The sequence below is a fragment of the Cottoperca gobio genome, unplaced genomic scaffold (genome assembly GCF_900634415.1).
Source record: "Cottoperca gobio unplaced genomic scaffold, fCotGob3.1 fCotGob3_332arrow_ctg1, whole genome shotgun sequence".
NCBI lineage: Eukaryota > Metazoa > Chordata > Actinopteri > Perciformes > Bovichtidae > Cottoperca > Cottoperca gobio.
The window spans coordinates 475,181-492,009 of NW_021166938.1; the positions used below are offsets into that span (position 1 = coordinate 475,181).

The 16,829-nt window shown below is 41.4% G+C and overlaps 1 protein-coding gene across 20 annotated transcripts in view; it reads right to left on the reverse strand.

Annotated features, from left to right (window-relative positions):
* The window catches only part of nfasca (neurofascin homolog (chicken) a), a 159,103-nt gene that overhangs the window by 93,268 nt on the left and 49,006 nt on the right, over positions 1–16,829 (reverse strand). For 18 of the 20 annotated variants that reach the window (XM_029427534.1, XM_029427532.1, XM_029427552.1 and 15 more), the window contains exon 1: positions 443–727. The exons of the other annotated variants lie outside the window; for them this stretch is intronic. The gene's annotated coding sequence lies outside the window, so the exon portion shown is untranslated. Of the gene's footprint in view, positions 1–442; positions 728–16,829 lie in introns of those variants that run through there. 20 annotated transcript variants of the gene reach the window in all.

Genomic DNA, 16,829 nt, shown 5'->3' on the forward strand with positions numbered 1-16,829 from the left:
ATTTAAGTATGAATTTAACTTTCACAACTGCATGCACTCACACTCACAGAACACTACCAGCCTGATTTACATGTTTAAAAAGATTGTGCAGGTTTCTGTCTCAAGTACAGTACACTGTATTCTGTTTGATCCACTTGGACAGTACACTGCTGTCTTTGTAATATCTCAACAAATGAGTGTCTTTGTGAGCCAAAAGAACAATAACATAAATCTGGCATATTTTCACTAAGTTGTTTTTTCTCTCATAGAGTTAACAACTGCTGTATTTATCTCAATGCTAGGTAAAAACCCTGTTTACTGTAAATTAGACATTATAGTTTTTGCTTAAAAGCTGGCTAAACTCTGAACCTCTGAACAGAAAATAAAAGTGGAAAACTGAAGGATGGTTTATTCTCCCTTTCACTAACACACACATACTCAGAATACAGATACACATCAATACCTCTGTCAGTGCAGCTCTTGCGTCCAGGTGTACAGCAGTGCTGGGTGACTGCTTTGTATCTCCATCGCCATCAATCCTTCAGCATCCAAGAAGCCAAAGAGAGAACAGCAAACACAAAGACTGAGCGTATGTCAGTCGAATCCACAACAGAGACACAAAGACAGTAGATGTAACAACTGTAAAGATAGAGGAAAATAAAACTCTAAACTGTATCCATCTCTTTCACCCTATCTATTCTCTTCTTCCTCACTATCTCTATCCCTTTCTCCGTCTCTCTTTGCTCTCGCTGTTTCTCCGTCCGTACACTCTCTCACACACACACAGATTCTCCATCTGTCACCGCCCCCTCTCCTTCACCCCTCCTACCTCATGAATTATTAATGAGCCTCACACACACACACACACACACACACACACACACACACACACACACACACACACACACCCATGCTCCACTGCTGTCAAACACACTCACACATTACACGCTATGCGCAACTGTCCCACACACAGATGCAAGTCAAATACTGAGGGCAACCTTTGCACAACCCACTGTTCTGTCTGTGTGAGATTACAGAGGCATTATTCTTCTACATTTCAGCGGAAATATGTAGTCACTTGTTTGACTCAACCAGCATTTCTAATGGTAAACTAAAGAAAACCATGACTAAAATGTCCTTTAGTGACCTTAACCAAGACAACATAAAAGCACAAAAATGATTCAGCAACAGGTTTCAACAGGAAAACAATCGACCAATCAGAGCCAACAGACAGTTAATTCAGAAAGTATTCAGACCCCCTTACTTTTATGCAAAGTAATATGTAACCTTATGCATCAAAATATTTATATATCCCTCATAAATCTACACTCAATACCCCATAATGACAAACTGAAAAAAAGTTTTTTGATTTTTCTTTTGCAAATTTATTAAAAAGAAAAAACTGAAGCTTAGTTTTACATGTGATTTCTAACATGTCCACATGTAAAATAGTTGGAACTATTTCTATGTGCTGCTGCACCACATCATTTCCTGGTAATACAAAATGTTTAGTGTAGGTGTAGTATAATATGTAGTATAGCAAGTATTTAAGCTTTTCTTGAACAAGCTACAGGCAAAATCACAGCAAAATAAGAGGTAGGTACATTAAGATGGTTATTTTGTCAATTAACCTCTTAAGGGGTAGAGGAATTTACCCGAAAATACCTACAAACGACATACCCAAAGCAAATTGAAAGCTGCTCCTCAACCATTTGCACCAGCTGCATGATTTTGGTGTCATTCAAAAGATAACTCTCTTATTGTATAGAATAGAATAATCACTCCAAGTGCTTCTGGCACTGAGTAATAGTGGTCTGAATATACAAAATGTGATGCCTGAAGATGGGTATAGTTGGTAGTTAAGAGCTGGAAAACACAATAGGAACATAGCATCAAGTATTACCAAGTTCAGGTTCAAATTTCAGATGAAAGGGACAACAACTTAACATATTAGACAGGTAAGAGTAACACCAGGCGTTCGCAAGCTGTGCATTTGGAGATATTATAATATTTATTGATAAAAAGGACATTAATAACTATTGGCCTTTACTATAAATAACTGTAATATACCCAATATTCCCTGTCAGTAGTAATGACACAAAGTGAAATATACATTTTCTTGTTTGTAATATTTTTGTGTTTATTTTGTATTTTGTAATTAATAAATACAATTATGAAAACATAATAACATTTGTAAACGTAAAACCATGGTTGTCACATGTCTAAAGCTTCAGCAATTCATTGGTTACACGCCAGTCAATGGGAGACTGTGCTGCTGCTGGCTCCAGTCTGTAAACAAAATAAGAGGGCTGGCATTTCCTTATCAAGTTGACACTCATTGGCTATTGAAGGTTGTCGATAAGGCATGGAAGCTCCTATTGGCTCAAATTAAGTGTAAATCGAAAGATCAGAGTTCGGCATCCGGTTAGCAAGCATCAAAATAGCGCTAATAACTTGATACATGCCGTTTTTACCGAGTATCATCACAAAAATAAACACATCGGTCAGCTGATTTCAAAGATTGCAACAGCTGTTCATGGGCTTTTATCAATGTGACGATGTTCAAGATGGATATATTTTTTACTGTAAACGATCTATAGGACCTCTGCAATGACACAGGAAGTGTTTTTTTGGATTATTACTGATTAACGGATTTTGATGTGACTTCATAGGTGAGTTGGCTCAAAGTTATGGGTTTGATTGTGAGTTTGCTAGCTTGTGTGAGATGCCTACTGTACTTGCTGTTGTGATTTTGATCTCAAAACCGTTTTGCTCACTAAATAGATGAGACTAAGCTTTCTCTGAGTATGTGGCATTGGTAACAACTCCATCATGGCGGACTGTAAACAACATAGGGCAAGATACAACCTCTCTGAAAATGCAAAACTATCACTTGACGTTAAGAGGTTAACAAAAATGTCATTAGTAATAATTTATCAATTAAAGATACCACAACACACAGTTTCACAAACACAAGAAGATGATCTTGAGGCTTTTCTGTTTAACTCCATTGTAAATGGTACCTCTCCGGGAACCATCACATCATCGTGGTGGAGAGGTTTGTGTACATATGTGGGTAATGATGGAGACACCTGGAGATGCGTGATTGGGAGGAATGGCCTACCTGAACGGTCGTTTGTTGTTGGACTTCTTTGCTAGTCATGTGCTGGCCATAACAAACACCATCATAAGTGTACGTGGTACCAGAGCACCCTAGGCCAAAAGTCAATGATCGATTTTGTGATCGTATCATCTGATCTGAGGCCGCATGTTTTGGACAGTCGGGTGAAGAGAGGGGCGGAGCTGTCAACTGATCACCATCTGGTAGTGAGTTGGATCAAGAGTGGGGGGGGGACTCTGGGCAGACCTGGTAAGCCCAAACGGGTAGTGCGAGTGAACTGGGAACGTCTGGATGAAGCCCCTGTCAGGGAGATCTTAACCTCAAACCGGCGGGGCTTTTCAGGCATCCCTGTGGAGGTTGGGGGCATTGAACCTGAGTGGGTGATGTTCAAAGCCTCCATTGCTGAAGCTGTGGTGAAGAGCTATGGTCTCGAGGTCTGGAGGCGGGCGGGGAGGCCATACTGGAGGCCGGCGGAGAGGCTGGACTGGAGGCCGGCGGAGCCGCTCAGAAGGCCAGACTGGAGGCCCAGCGGAGTGGCCGGACTGGAGACGGGCAGAGCCGCTCAGGAAGCCTGACTGGAGGCCGGCGGGGTGGCCGGGCTGGAGGCAGGCAGAGCTGCTCAGAAAGCCGGACTGGAGGCTGGCGGAGTGGCCGGACTGGAGGCCGGCGGAGCCGCTCAGAAGGCCAGACTGGAGGCCCAGCGGAGTGGCCGGACTAGAGGCGGGCGGAGCCGCTCAGGAAGCCTGACTGGAGGCCGGTGGAGTGGCCGGGCTGGAGGCAGGCGGAACCGCTCAGAAAGCCGGTCTGGAGGCCGGCGGAGTGGCCGGCCTGGAGGCGGCGGAGTGGCCCAAATGCAGTAGGCAGATGATGATCTTTACCAAAAGAGAGCTTTATTTTAAGAAAGCTAGTGAAAATACAAAGTAACAAATAAAACTGAAAGCAAAACCAACCAGAGGTAGACACGGTGTAGACACGAGGAAGACACCCGGTAACATCACTGACAAACCAACAAGGAACAATGAGACAGACAGGGATATATACACACAGAAACTAATGAGGGGACACATCTGTGTCTCATTGTGTTGCCCTTTTGTTTTTACCCCAGCTGGGGGTGAAAGGCAAAAACACAAGGGCAGGGTGAACGGACACAGGAGGAACAAATCAACAATCACAGGGAGGGAAAACACACAGTACAACTAGACACGACACAAGGGGAGTGAACCTTACTAAATAAAATAGGAAACAGAGTACAAACAGATCGTGACACGGATTAAAGAGGAACAATTCCGTCCTTGCCGTGGAATAACGGACCAACTCTTCACTTTCGCTATAATCCTGGAGGGGGCCTTGGATTACGCCAAACTACATTACTACTACATGTGTTTTGAGGATCTGGAGAAGGCGTATGACCGGGTCCCCCGGGTGATACTGTGGGAGGTGCTGTGGTTTGGGGGGTCACTTTTGAGGGCCATCCGATCCCTGTACGCCCAAAGCGAGAGTTGTGTCCGGATACTCGGCAGAAAATTGGACTTGTTTCCTGTAGGTCAGTGGTTCTCAACCATTTTTGGGCCAGCGCCCCCCTATCCATTATCCAGGTCCCTTATCACCCCCCCCCCCCCCCATCAAATAAAATCCCCCCCTATCAAATAAAATGTAGGCTTCCTGTTTGTCTCCTCTGAATTCTAATGTTGATTATTATGCTGTTTGTATTATTCTAATTATTATTCTTAGTAATTATAATTTATATTACATATTGATTATATTAATTTAGTATTTCAATTCTTATAATATTTTTCTTATTATTAGGCTGCTAGATTATGTTATTATAAAAACTCAAATTCTCTGAGATTGAAGTTACATAATAACATTTCAAAATAATAATAAATATTATATTATTAAACAAATGTTTTTACCTTCAATTGCCCTGATACACCATGTACCCAGGGAGCAAACAAAGACATTTTATTAAGGAGTGTTAAACAAATGCAACGTTAAGAAGATTCAAACTTTAATCTGTGCCATAGACTGTAGCCAATCAGAGACGGGTCAGACATTCAAACTGTAACCGGTGTTAAACACAGCAGCCTCAGAAATGTGAAACAATTTACACTCTTAAGTGATCCAACAATAAACGAGCACAAAGCAACAAGTCTGAGCCAGAATGTAGCTCGTCTGCTGCTGGTCCAAGTCCCGACCAGAGCGTTAGTGTTTTAACATTAATTCAGATTAATTTTATTCATGGTGTATTTTTGGAATAACATTAATGCTTTTGATTAGTGGCGGCACTTGTTTTTGTTTTTCAAGCAGCACTTTATCGGTCAGCAAAATAAAAATAAGTCTAAAAATACACAATGTTAACTTTATTCAAACGCACTTGACTCGTCCTTTCAGCTCGTACAGTTTGGCATGTTTCGTGCTGTAATGCAGCTCGAGAGCCTTTTTCATGACTGCAAGTGCGTCCGCACAAACACTGGCCTTTTACTTCCACAAAGAAATAATCGTTCGTCACTTTCTCCTGGAACATTCCGCATCCACCTTTCTCTTTGTTACACTCGCCATGCTGCGTTCGCTGATGTCAATGACCGTCTCGTTTAATATTGAAGTTTTTGACATGCCGTGACGTCACGTGATGACACGTTCCGCTCGTGTTGTGTTCAAGAACCCTGACCTTGGCCAGGAAAAACAGTCTGTTGCTGGGTTATATTCTATGTCTGACTAGATTTGGATTTATTTTTTTGGAGTAGATTTTTTGCGTGTGTTTATGAATTACCTCGTGGGCCGTACCAAAGACCCGTGAACGCCCCCCTTTCTAAAATATTGCCTCCAGCGCCCCCCGACGTCCTCTGAACGCCCCCGGTGAGAACCCCCGCTGTAGGTGTTTTATGACCAATCCTGTTTGTGATATTCAAGGACATCGAGGCATAGTCGCGGAGGCGAGGGGTTGCAGTTCAGTGGCCTGAGGATCTCATCGCTGCTCTTTGCAGATGATGTGGTCCTAATGGCATAATCGGTCTGTGACCTTCAGTAATCACTGGATCGGTTCGCAGTCGAGTGTGAAACCGTTGGGATGAGGGTCAGCACTTTGATATCTGAGGCCATGGCTCTCAGCAGGAAACAGGTGGATTGCCTACTCCAGTAAGCAATGAGTCCTTACCCTAATCAAGCAGTTCAAGTACCTCGGAGTCTTTTTCGCGAGAAAGGGGACGATGGAGCGAGAGATTGGCCGAAGAATCAGAGCAGCCTGGGGGAACTCCTCCGGATCCCCCAGTCGGAGCTGGCGGATTTGGCCCAGAATATGGAAGTCTGGGGTTCCCTACCGGAGCTGCTGCCCCGCGACCGGAGCTGCTGCCCCGCGACCGGAGCTGCTGCCCCGCGACCCACCCCGGATAAGCGGTAGACAATGGATGGATGTATAAATGGGGTTTTAAAAAGGAAATAATCAATTTCAAGACTTGACATTCCAAAGAATGTTTTATTGCTAAAAACAGAATTGGTGTGCACCTAATATAGCTTGGCCTTGGCAATCTTTTTGTAGCCATGACAATACAAGCTCTTACAAATTATTTCAGAGCATTCTTCCCTTGTTGTGGACATACTGTAAGTGAGCAATCATTTGTATTGTCTTTGGTTTTCAGTATTAAAGACACAGATCTCAGTGGGTCTGTCTGATGAAATAAAAAGAATTCCGTTCCTCCCACACTCTCTCTACATGTTCATGTAACCGATAAAAGCTCAAACACGTCAGCCATGCATGAGCTTATTCACACACAAAACACACGCAGGTCACAGAAGAAAAAACAGGGCTGATCATGCATGAATGCAGAGCACGCATGCACACACACAAAACACACATAGTTGTCCATGCATGCATTGCAGGCAAGTAAGCCCCTCTTAGCTTGAGGCTATCTGAGTTTTCTCATGGAGTGTGCGTGTGTGTGCGTAAAACCAAGCCAAAATACATAGATATATACTGTTATATATATATATAAGTTAACACTTCCCTTTTAAACACTACATACCATGTAAAGGAACACACAAGATGTTGGTGTATACCCTTACTTGGCGTTTTACCCAAAGTCAGACGGGAATATTAACATCTACCTAGCAACCCCAATATGAGGACAGGACCTTTAAGATGTTGCGTGAAGTCACTGCATCCAGCAGTTGATCAAGAAAAAGTAGAGATGTCACGTTGGCCTTGAGACTGATACTGTATGCACCACTTAAACCGCAACATCCCCCGCTTGAATCCAGCAGTGGACCTTTGTAGCATGTGATTTATTACACAAAGATGTAGGATGTATGACAGGGTGGAAATTGGGTAGAGACTGGGAATTATGTGAGGTCACCAAATGCCATCCATAATAAGGATCATAAAGCAGTAAGCTGTCCTGCACAAACAGGTGAATAAGGGAGATGTCAATCAAGCACAGTCAAAATAAAAAACTTGTCTTTAACCTCTTACAGTGTGGGGGAATTTACCCGAAAATACCTACAAACGACATACCCAAAGTAAATTATAAACTGCTCTTCAACCATTTGCACCAGATGCATGATTTTGGTCTCATCAAAAGTTATCAAAAGATAACTCTCTTATTGTTCTTTCCAAATAGTGAATAATCACTCCAAGTGCTCCTGGCACTGAGTCATAGTTGTCTGAATATACTGAATTTGAAGAAAATACACTTCGCCTGAATTCTTTTGTTGAAAAAGATGCCTGAAGATGGGTATAGCTGGTAGTGGTGAGCTGGAAAACACTATAGGAACATAACATCAAGTATTACCAAGTTCAGGTTAAAATGTCAGAACAAAGGCACAAAAACTTAACTTATTAGACTTTTTCTAAGAGTAACACCAGGCGTTCACAAGCTGTGCATTTGGAGATATTATAATATTTATTGATAAAATGGCCATAAATAACTATCATATCATACCCAATATTCCCTGTCAGTAGTAATGACACAAAGTAAGTAAAGTACAAACACATTCTTTGTAATATGTTTGTGTTTTTTTTGTATTTTGAATACAATAACTACAATTATGAAAAATTTAATAATATTTGTTAATTAGCAAATTCATAATTTGCAAATTTTCTGAAAGGGAGAGAAAACGCAGAAAGAGCAAGAAATCTAGAGAGAGAAGGTCAGCGGGAGGGGGTTTGGGTGAAGGATTTGGGCCTTCAGGGCTTGTTAAATAACCCCCCCGTCCTGCAGTTTAAGCTGGCCTGAGGCCTGGTGAGACACATAAAGACAGAGATTTTCAGTTTTATGTATGTGTCTAGGCTTGACCTCCTGACATCGGCCAACATTTTCAACTCCCTTCTGTCTCTAGCCACACCCCCATACAATCAATATCCCCCCAGCTCTCCGCCGCTAGCTGTGACATGCAAATTACCCTTGCATATAATTAAAAGATATGCCCTGACAACAATAGGATAACCGTAACCTCCTCTCTGCTTTTTCCATAAGACGTGTGCCAAGACTATCACACACACACACACACACACACAAAAAAACAAACAAAAGCATAGACAACATCAACTCGTGCCCAGATGGACTCCAGTCAGTTGACCTCTGCTCAGATCTGCAACAGACATGCAAACTGACATTAAGATACAGTAAGTGCACTTGAGTCGTCCTCACGCTCAACACACACACACACAAACACACACACACACACACACACACACACACACACACACACACACACACACACACACACAGACCTCATCAATCATGCGGTTACTACCTACTACTTTGAGTTATGCTCGTCTTTAATAACTTCCACTTGTTTAATGTAGTATACTCTGATTTATACAGAATTTAAATGATAAAGACTGAGGTCAGCATACAAAGGAAAGAGCATTAGAAATGTGTTAACTGTCTAAAGGCTTAAAGTGGCTTAAAATATTATGCAGCATGTTATCATAACCAGTTATGATTGAACAATCATATCTTGACTACAGTTTTTATATATGAACATCAATGAATGATCAATGTATCTATTACGTATATATTATATAAATGAAATCACAAAACTATAACATGGGAATATTTTTATGATTAAGGGTCTTTAATTAAAATTACAATTACAAAGATAACTAAAAGCCCTGTCACACATATCCGTATGGCAGAAACGTATGCTGGCGTATATGAAAATTCCAAAAGTCCAAATACGTCCAACTTTTCATCGGATCGGAAAAGTGAACGCATACAGATACACATGTCTAACCTATTGATAGAGTATCACTGACTTATACAAAATGTATCAGACGAATACCCAACAAATGGGTATGCATAATGTATACAAAAATATGGCGTATACAAAATATCGGCAATACGCTGGTTTACGTTGATATAAGGTAAGGTATAAGTAGTATTCGTTAAGAGCAGGCAGTGTTACGCTGGGGTGCGTTGTTGAACACTGATGTTTTGAACATGTTCAAAACTACCGGACGTACCCAACGTCTGCTTCATAAGATGGGTTAGGTTGTTAGGCTGTGGAAAGGTTGGACATATTTGAACTCTGACAAATTTTGAGCTAATTTTCATATATGCCGGCATAGGTTTCTGCCATACGGAACTGTGTGACAGGGCTGTATGTCTGGCGTGTTCGGCGTGTCGTCTGCGTCCTTCAAACGATCACAACTTACCCTTAATTTATATCAACCCATTGCCGATATTACGTATGCGCCGGCATACGTTTCTGTCATACGGATATGTGTGACAGGGCCTTTAGCTATAGAGCTAGAGACTTGAGACTAAAACTGGAGTCATACATAAATCATAAAACTGACTGAAGACTTGACTTTGACTGCATTGACTTCTATACACTGATGAAGACTGAGTGATGCAGTTAAAATCTCAGAGATACGCTGAGGCTAAACTTAGATTGTTTTGTCAAACTTAATGATGAGTTAACGTTCAATCTCAATTATTGAACAAATAAAAAAGGCTGCAAATTCTGCATAGAAATGCCCTAAACTATGACATGTAAAGAATGAACACAACTTTGAAACAAAAACATCAAATGCTGTCTCGGTTTAACAGTCAGCATTTAGAGACGTATAACACTATATCAACTGTTTGCCTAGCTTTGCATATATGAAAAAAGGCTTTGTAGAAAAATGTGTTTATACTCTATCACACTGGAACTTGTGTTGGTTAATACTGAGTGGTGAGTACGATCAAATCAAATGTGTTTATATAGCCCAATATCACAAATTGCATATTTGTCTCAGTGGGCTTTACACACTGTACAGAATACGTCACCCTCTGTCCTTAGACCCTCGCACCACACAAGGAAAGTTTTTCTTTCCCTTAAAGAAACTCCGCAATTAAAGAGGGAAAAATGGAAGAAACCTCAAGGAGAACAACTGAGGAGGGATCCCTCTCCCAGGACAGACAAACGTGCAATAGATGACGTGTGTTAAGAAAAAATAACATAAAAATGCAACATGATGTGATCGTATTTAAAAAAGATGGATCCAGGATGTCAAAAAAGCTTCCCGGTGCCTCCAAAAATATCAACGTGGGTGAGACACGGAAACCCTGGATGCTGAGTTAGTAACATGCATTTAAGGGACTTAATGCATAGAGATAGAGAGGGAGAGGATGAGAGAGGTGTAAGTCCCCCGGCAGTCTAAGCATATAGCAGCATAACTGGTCCAAGGCAAGCCTGAGCCAGCCCTAACTATAAGCTTTTTCAAAGTTGAAAGTCTTTAGCCTGCTCTTAAATGTGGAGAGGGTGTCTGCCTCTCGAACACAAACTGGGAGCTGGTTCCACAGGAGAGGAGCTTGATAGCTGAAGGGAATTGTTACCAGGCCAGAGTCTGGTAACAATTGCATGGACTAGTTTTTCTGCATCATTTGAGGACGTGAGGAATTAAGGCAAGTGGAAACAGAGTAAGTAAAGGAGATAGGATATAAGAAATTAGGACAACTTCATAGCTAGACAATAACTGGACTCAGAGTATATGCCACGGGGGGCATACGTTAATTAACTCTGCCGTTGACCCCCCCCGTCTCTCACACACACACACACACACACACAGAGAGTCTAGTCATGTCCTGTGGTTATTGAACCGGATGAGGGGGGTAGATTGCACCAAGGGAACTGGGAGAGTTTGGTTTTCCAATCAAATAACAACAAAAATAGCACACAAACACATACTAAAAGTAGAACACTCTGCTCTATGACTCAGAAGCCAGTGGTTGGAGGGTCAAACAAGTCATGAAGATGAAAAACACCCATGAGTCACTAGACTGTGTAGACAGTAGACTCGGAGGGAGCTTCTGGTTGTATGAGTGTGTGTGTCCTCTACCTGCATATATACACACACATTCTTTGTTAGGTGGGTATGGGTGTGTGTGAATGTCAACTTTATATTACCCTTTTCTCTCAAATACAGAAAATTCCAGCACTTCACATCAGGATATGTGTGTGTGTGTGTGTGTTCAGACCTAATCCATGGTAAACAGATACAGTATGTGGGATACCATCAAAAAGGCTTTGTCTCGTGGATGAATGATTGGGGAATGAGCCAAACAATATGAGGAACGGACTGCAACTATTGTACAGACAGTGCCCCCCTGCTTTCCCTGTCAAATATCAAGTCAAATCAAATCAAATGAATTTATATAGCCCAATATCACAAATTATACATTTGTCTCAGTGGGCTTTACAGCAGGGGTATTCATCTAAAATTCAAAGAGTAATTCCTCAAGCAAAGGTCCGGAACATCATAATGTCTAACTTGCGTTATGAATTAGTGTGATATATATTGAAGTAGCCGAGTAGCTGTATCAACGTATGCATGTAATCAACAACTGACTCAATTCAAAAACATTTTGACAAAATGTATTGTCACTTAACATGAACTATACAGATGTATATAATACTGCAGATATGTATAATGTTCTTCTCGGGCTGTAGTTATTTTTCTCTCCCTGTCTGCGGCTCACTCGTCTTTCCATCTGTGTTTCTCTCCCTGTCTACGGCTCACTCGTCTCTCCGTCTGTGTTTCTCTCCCTGTCTGCGGCTCACTCCTCTCTCCGTCTTCGCTCCCTGTATCGCTAACTTGTCTAATCGCTTTCCATCACTCGCCTCTCACCTCTCATCTGTCTGTATTCAGAGTCGCAATGTTTTCCGCCTGGAATGCACAGATTTGATTGGCTGAGTAGCATCACATAAGATGGCTTAACTCGCATGCAATTGGTCTGTGAGTTTCCTGAATCAATCAATCAATTCCATCAATTTATTTGATGATTGATGAGTTGTGTGGCTTTTGTTTTCCCCGACGAGTACTTCCTTGCGATGGCAGAGTCGGGAAACTTGTCCGCGACACTGCGACTGAAATGATCGCAGAAGCTGAAGGCTACATTATCTTTGGCGCAAAGCATTGACATCTTTCACTCAGCTTTGGTCACTTGGTCTGCCCCCGAAACAGTTCTTGTCACAAATGAAGTCATTGGCAGTAAATGTTTTTGTGCCTCTTGGGCATGCTTGTGCTTGGACGTTTTTTAATACTGCTGTGCGATGCTAAAATCTGAATGGTACACTTTACAAAAAGCATGAGTTTGCCCGACTCTGCTTTTTATTAAATAAGGGAAGGTCTCCTCCCATTTGGCTAGGTACTTGCATAGCGTTTTAACTTATTACGGCAGGTACAACTGCGTCTCCATCTATCTCCCGTTCACTGACTGAACGGGATCTAAATGTGTGAATGAAATGAAAGTTTTTGGAAAGCAAAGGGAAAGACACCACAGATCTCTGGGACGAAAGTGGCGATGTGAGCTGGCCTTTTTGTGCGACATAACGAAGCATCTCACTGTTAAACCTCCAGCTTCAGGGCCGTGTGATCACGGACATGTGTGATGCGAAGCTGCGCCTGTGGGAGACTCTGATGCAGAAGGAAACTTTGGTCACTATGTGTTTCCAAACACTGACAAACATCTCCACCGCTGTGTTCCCGACCGCATTCTGCTGATCAACTGAGCGCATTTGCTGACTTTGCATCTCAGAAATTAAAATTGAACTGCTCAGCAATCCGTTTGCAGTAGACTTAAACATGTTCCATATCTTTTTGCACTTTATCCAATATGTGTATCATGTTCAATAAATGTGGACCATGTTTGGCCCTCGACGTAGTCCCAGGTTTTAATGTTGGCCCTCTCTGTGATTGAGTTTGACACCCCCGGTCTACTGCTTGCTTTGCAGTTTCTCCTCTGCTGTTTTGCGAAGGGCAGGGCTCCGCCCCCTACACACAAACACACACACACACACACACACACACACACACACACACGTGTAAGTGTGTGCGCTGTGCAGTCAGAGATGGAGGAAAGGAGAGGGGAGAACTAAAAACAAATCTGCTGCTAAATGTTTTACTTTAAAATGACACAGTATAATTGTTTATTACTTGTTAATTATGTTAAAAAATGTCAGCTCAAAATTGTCTGCGAGCCATATCGCGTCATCGAAAGAGCCATAGGTTCCCGACCCCTGCTCTAGGAACTACAAGTAACCCTGCATTCTGGGAGCGCAATGTTCTAGTTAGGTTATAAGGTACTATGAGATCTTTAAGATAAGATGGAGACTGATCATTAATTGCATTGTAGGTCAAGAGAAGGATTTTGAATTATATTCTGGATTTTACCGGGAGCCAGTGCAGAGCAGCTAATACGGGAGTAATATGATCCTGTTTCCTAGTTCTTGTCAATACACGTGCCGCAGCATTTTGGATAAACTGAAGAGTCTTAAGAGAATTTTTGGGACAACTTTGTCTCATCCCAATAGAAGGTCATTGGTAACTTTCATCAGTGCCGTCTCTGTGCTATGATGAACTCTATATCCAGATTGGAAAACCTCAAATAAATTATTATTATTATGTATAACACAAAAAAGATGCAACTGCTTTCTCAAGGATTTTAGAGAGAAAGGGAAGGTTAGATATCGGCCTATAGTTGGCTAAAACCTCTGGATCAAGACTGGGCTTTTTAAGAAGTGGTTTTATTACAGCTACTTTAAATGAGTGTGGTATGTAGCTAGATAATAGAGACAGGTTGATCATATTCAATAGCAAGGTGTTAATTAAGGGTAAAACCTTTCTAAACAGCTTAGTTGGAATCGGCTCTAAAAGACAGGTTGATGGCTTAGACGACGAGATTGTTGAAGTTAGTTGGTTAATTGGAGTAAAACAGTCTAGATGTATTTCAGGAGTTACAGCCGGAGGTTAAAGTTAAGTTGTTACCGATTGAGGGCAGGAGGTTATTAATTTTGTCTCAATAATTAGAATTTTATCATAAAGAAATCTCATGAAGTCGTCACTACTGAGAGATATAGGAATAGAAGGCTCAGCAGAGCTGTGGCTCTCTGTCAGCCTGGCTACAGTGCTGCAAAGAAACCTGGGGTTGTTCTTATAGAAGAGTAATAAGCTGCTCTGGCATTACGGAGAGCCTTCTTATATGTTTAAGATTATCTAACCAGACTAAATGAGATTCTTCAAGCTTGGTGGAACGCTATTTCCTTCCAAGAATTTTCGACTTTCGTTTTAGTTTGCGGATTTGTAAATTAAGCCACGGAGCTTGCTTTTTCTGTTTTATTATTTTCTTTCTTAGAGGAGCAACAGAGTCGAGTATTTCAACACCATACGCCAGAACAAGGTCCAGGGTACATGTACATTCTGACTGAACCCAATTGAATCTAATAATGAGATAAACACACTATTAAGGCTGTCATTATCGATATCGACATGAATATTAAAGTCACCTACGATCATTACTTTATTTGTTTTAAGGACTAAACTTGATAAAGATTCTGAGAATTCAGATAGAAATTCAGAATAGGGACCAGGGGGGCGGTACACCATAACTAATAAAATTGGCTTTATTGTTGTACATGTTGGGTTTGAGCGTAAGAACTAGGCTTTTAAAAGAGTTATAGTTTAGTTTAGGTTTAGGATTGATTAATAGGTTTGAGTTGAATATGGCTGCAGCTCCACCTCCTCGGCCTGTGCCTTGAGGAACGTGAGTATTAATATGACCAGGCGGAGTGGATTCACATATTCTTCATGTCTTAGCCAGGTTTCAGTGAGACAAAATAAATAAATCTTATTATCTGATATTAAATAATTTACTAGTCCAGCTTTAGATGAGAAATATCTAATGTTTAAGAGTCCACATTTAATTGTTCTATTTAGTTGCACTTTTGCAGCGGTGGTGTTCATTTTTATTAGGTTTTTATGTATAACTCCTCTTCTATTTACCATTGATTTTATTAATTTCAGTGGTCGTGGGGAAAACAGTCACTATGGGGGTGACTGCCCGGATGGAAGCACAGAGAAGTATGTAAGACTGCAACTCTGCCTCCTGGTTTCAACTCCAGGTTGTCATGGATTAGGTCCACTAATAAACTTAGAAATATTACTAGATATGAGATCTGCTCCTTCCAAAGTAGGATGGATGGCGTCTCTCCTAATCAGACCAGGAGTTCCCCAGAAAGTCCGCCAATTATCTACGAACAATGGTAGGGGAAACACTGGCGGTGCGTGACTCACTCGCGATCAACCTTTTGGGCAACCCTGCTTTAAGAGATATAAAGGGCTGTAACACAATGTTCTCCACAGAGAACAAAACATTTTCAGCTAGAGGGTCCTAGTAAGCTAGCAAGGACAGATTAGTAAATATGATTGATGTTCTGAACCTCTGAGGAACAGAAAAGATTCATTTGCTTTTAGCTTCACAGTTGCTGGCTCTTTGTTTTGTCAGTTTTTTATCCCTTGTATGAAACACTGGATTTGTCCACTCTCGGGAGGCATCACCCTGGTAAAGACTGTTCCCACTACAGTAACTTTTTTCAAAAGCTAAGAAACTATTACACAAACTCAGGAACTTTACCTATGTTTTGACCAGAGGAACCATGGTTCCTGGTGTCAAAAAGGTCCCTCCTTTATGGGTGGTTATTTACCGACCAAGCAGTTATAAAAGCTGGATTTGCCGTGCTGAATGTTGCTGAAACACAAAACCTGCGGCTGCCACAACTGTCTGTGTAAGCATTAAGCTTTTACCTTTGTATAAAATACTTATATGGCTTTTACTTTTTCATGGCAGTGCAATAACTACTGCAAGCAAAGCTCTCACAGTTGGAAATTTGGTGGAAGACCCAAGTCTTAGGCTTTGTGCTGAGAATGGAGGTCTCAAAACCACAACGCACAACGTCACTTTGCTTTCAGTTTGGTGATTATATCAACAAGAGCAAACTAAATACCTGAAGCTAATGTGCAGCAATAAATATGTAATGCTTACAATTTAAATAAATTGTGTCATGCTCCAACCAGCAGATATGTTTGAATCAGCATAAAATGAAAAGGAATGCCGATTGTGTCTTATGCTATCTGTTGTCCACAGCTGCTTTATACTGTAAGTTGTTTTTCACATAATAATCTGTTCCTGCACAGCTTGAATCTGTTTTGTGTCAAATACAAAATTAAGACCAGATACAAATAGTGAGAAAAAGGCAGACAGTGAAAGGGGATAGGAGTGAGGGACAGGGAGTGGAGAGGGAGCAGCTGTTGCAGAAGGAAGAGAGAGTGTCTTGCTGTCTGGAGGTAAACAAGACACACACCGGCAATTGACCAACCGTTGCTATGGGTACATTGATGCTGAATATCCACCCATACCCAACCCAATAACAAAAACAGACATACACATAAAGTGGATCCAAAACAAAT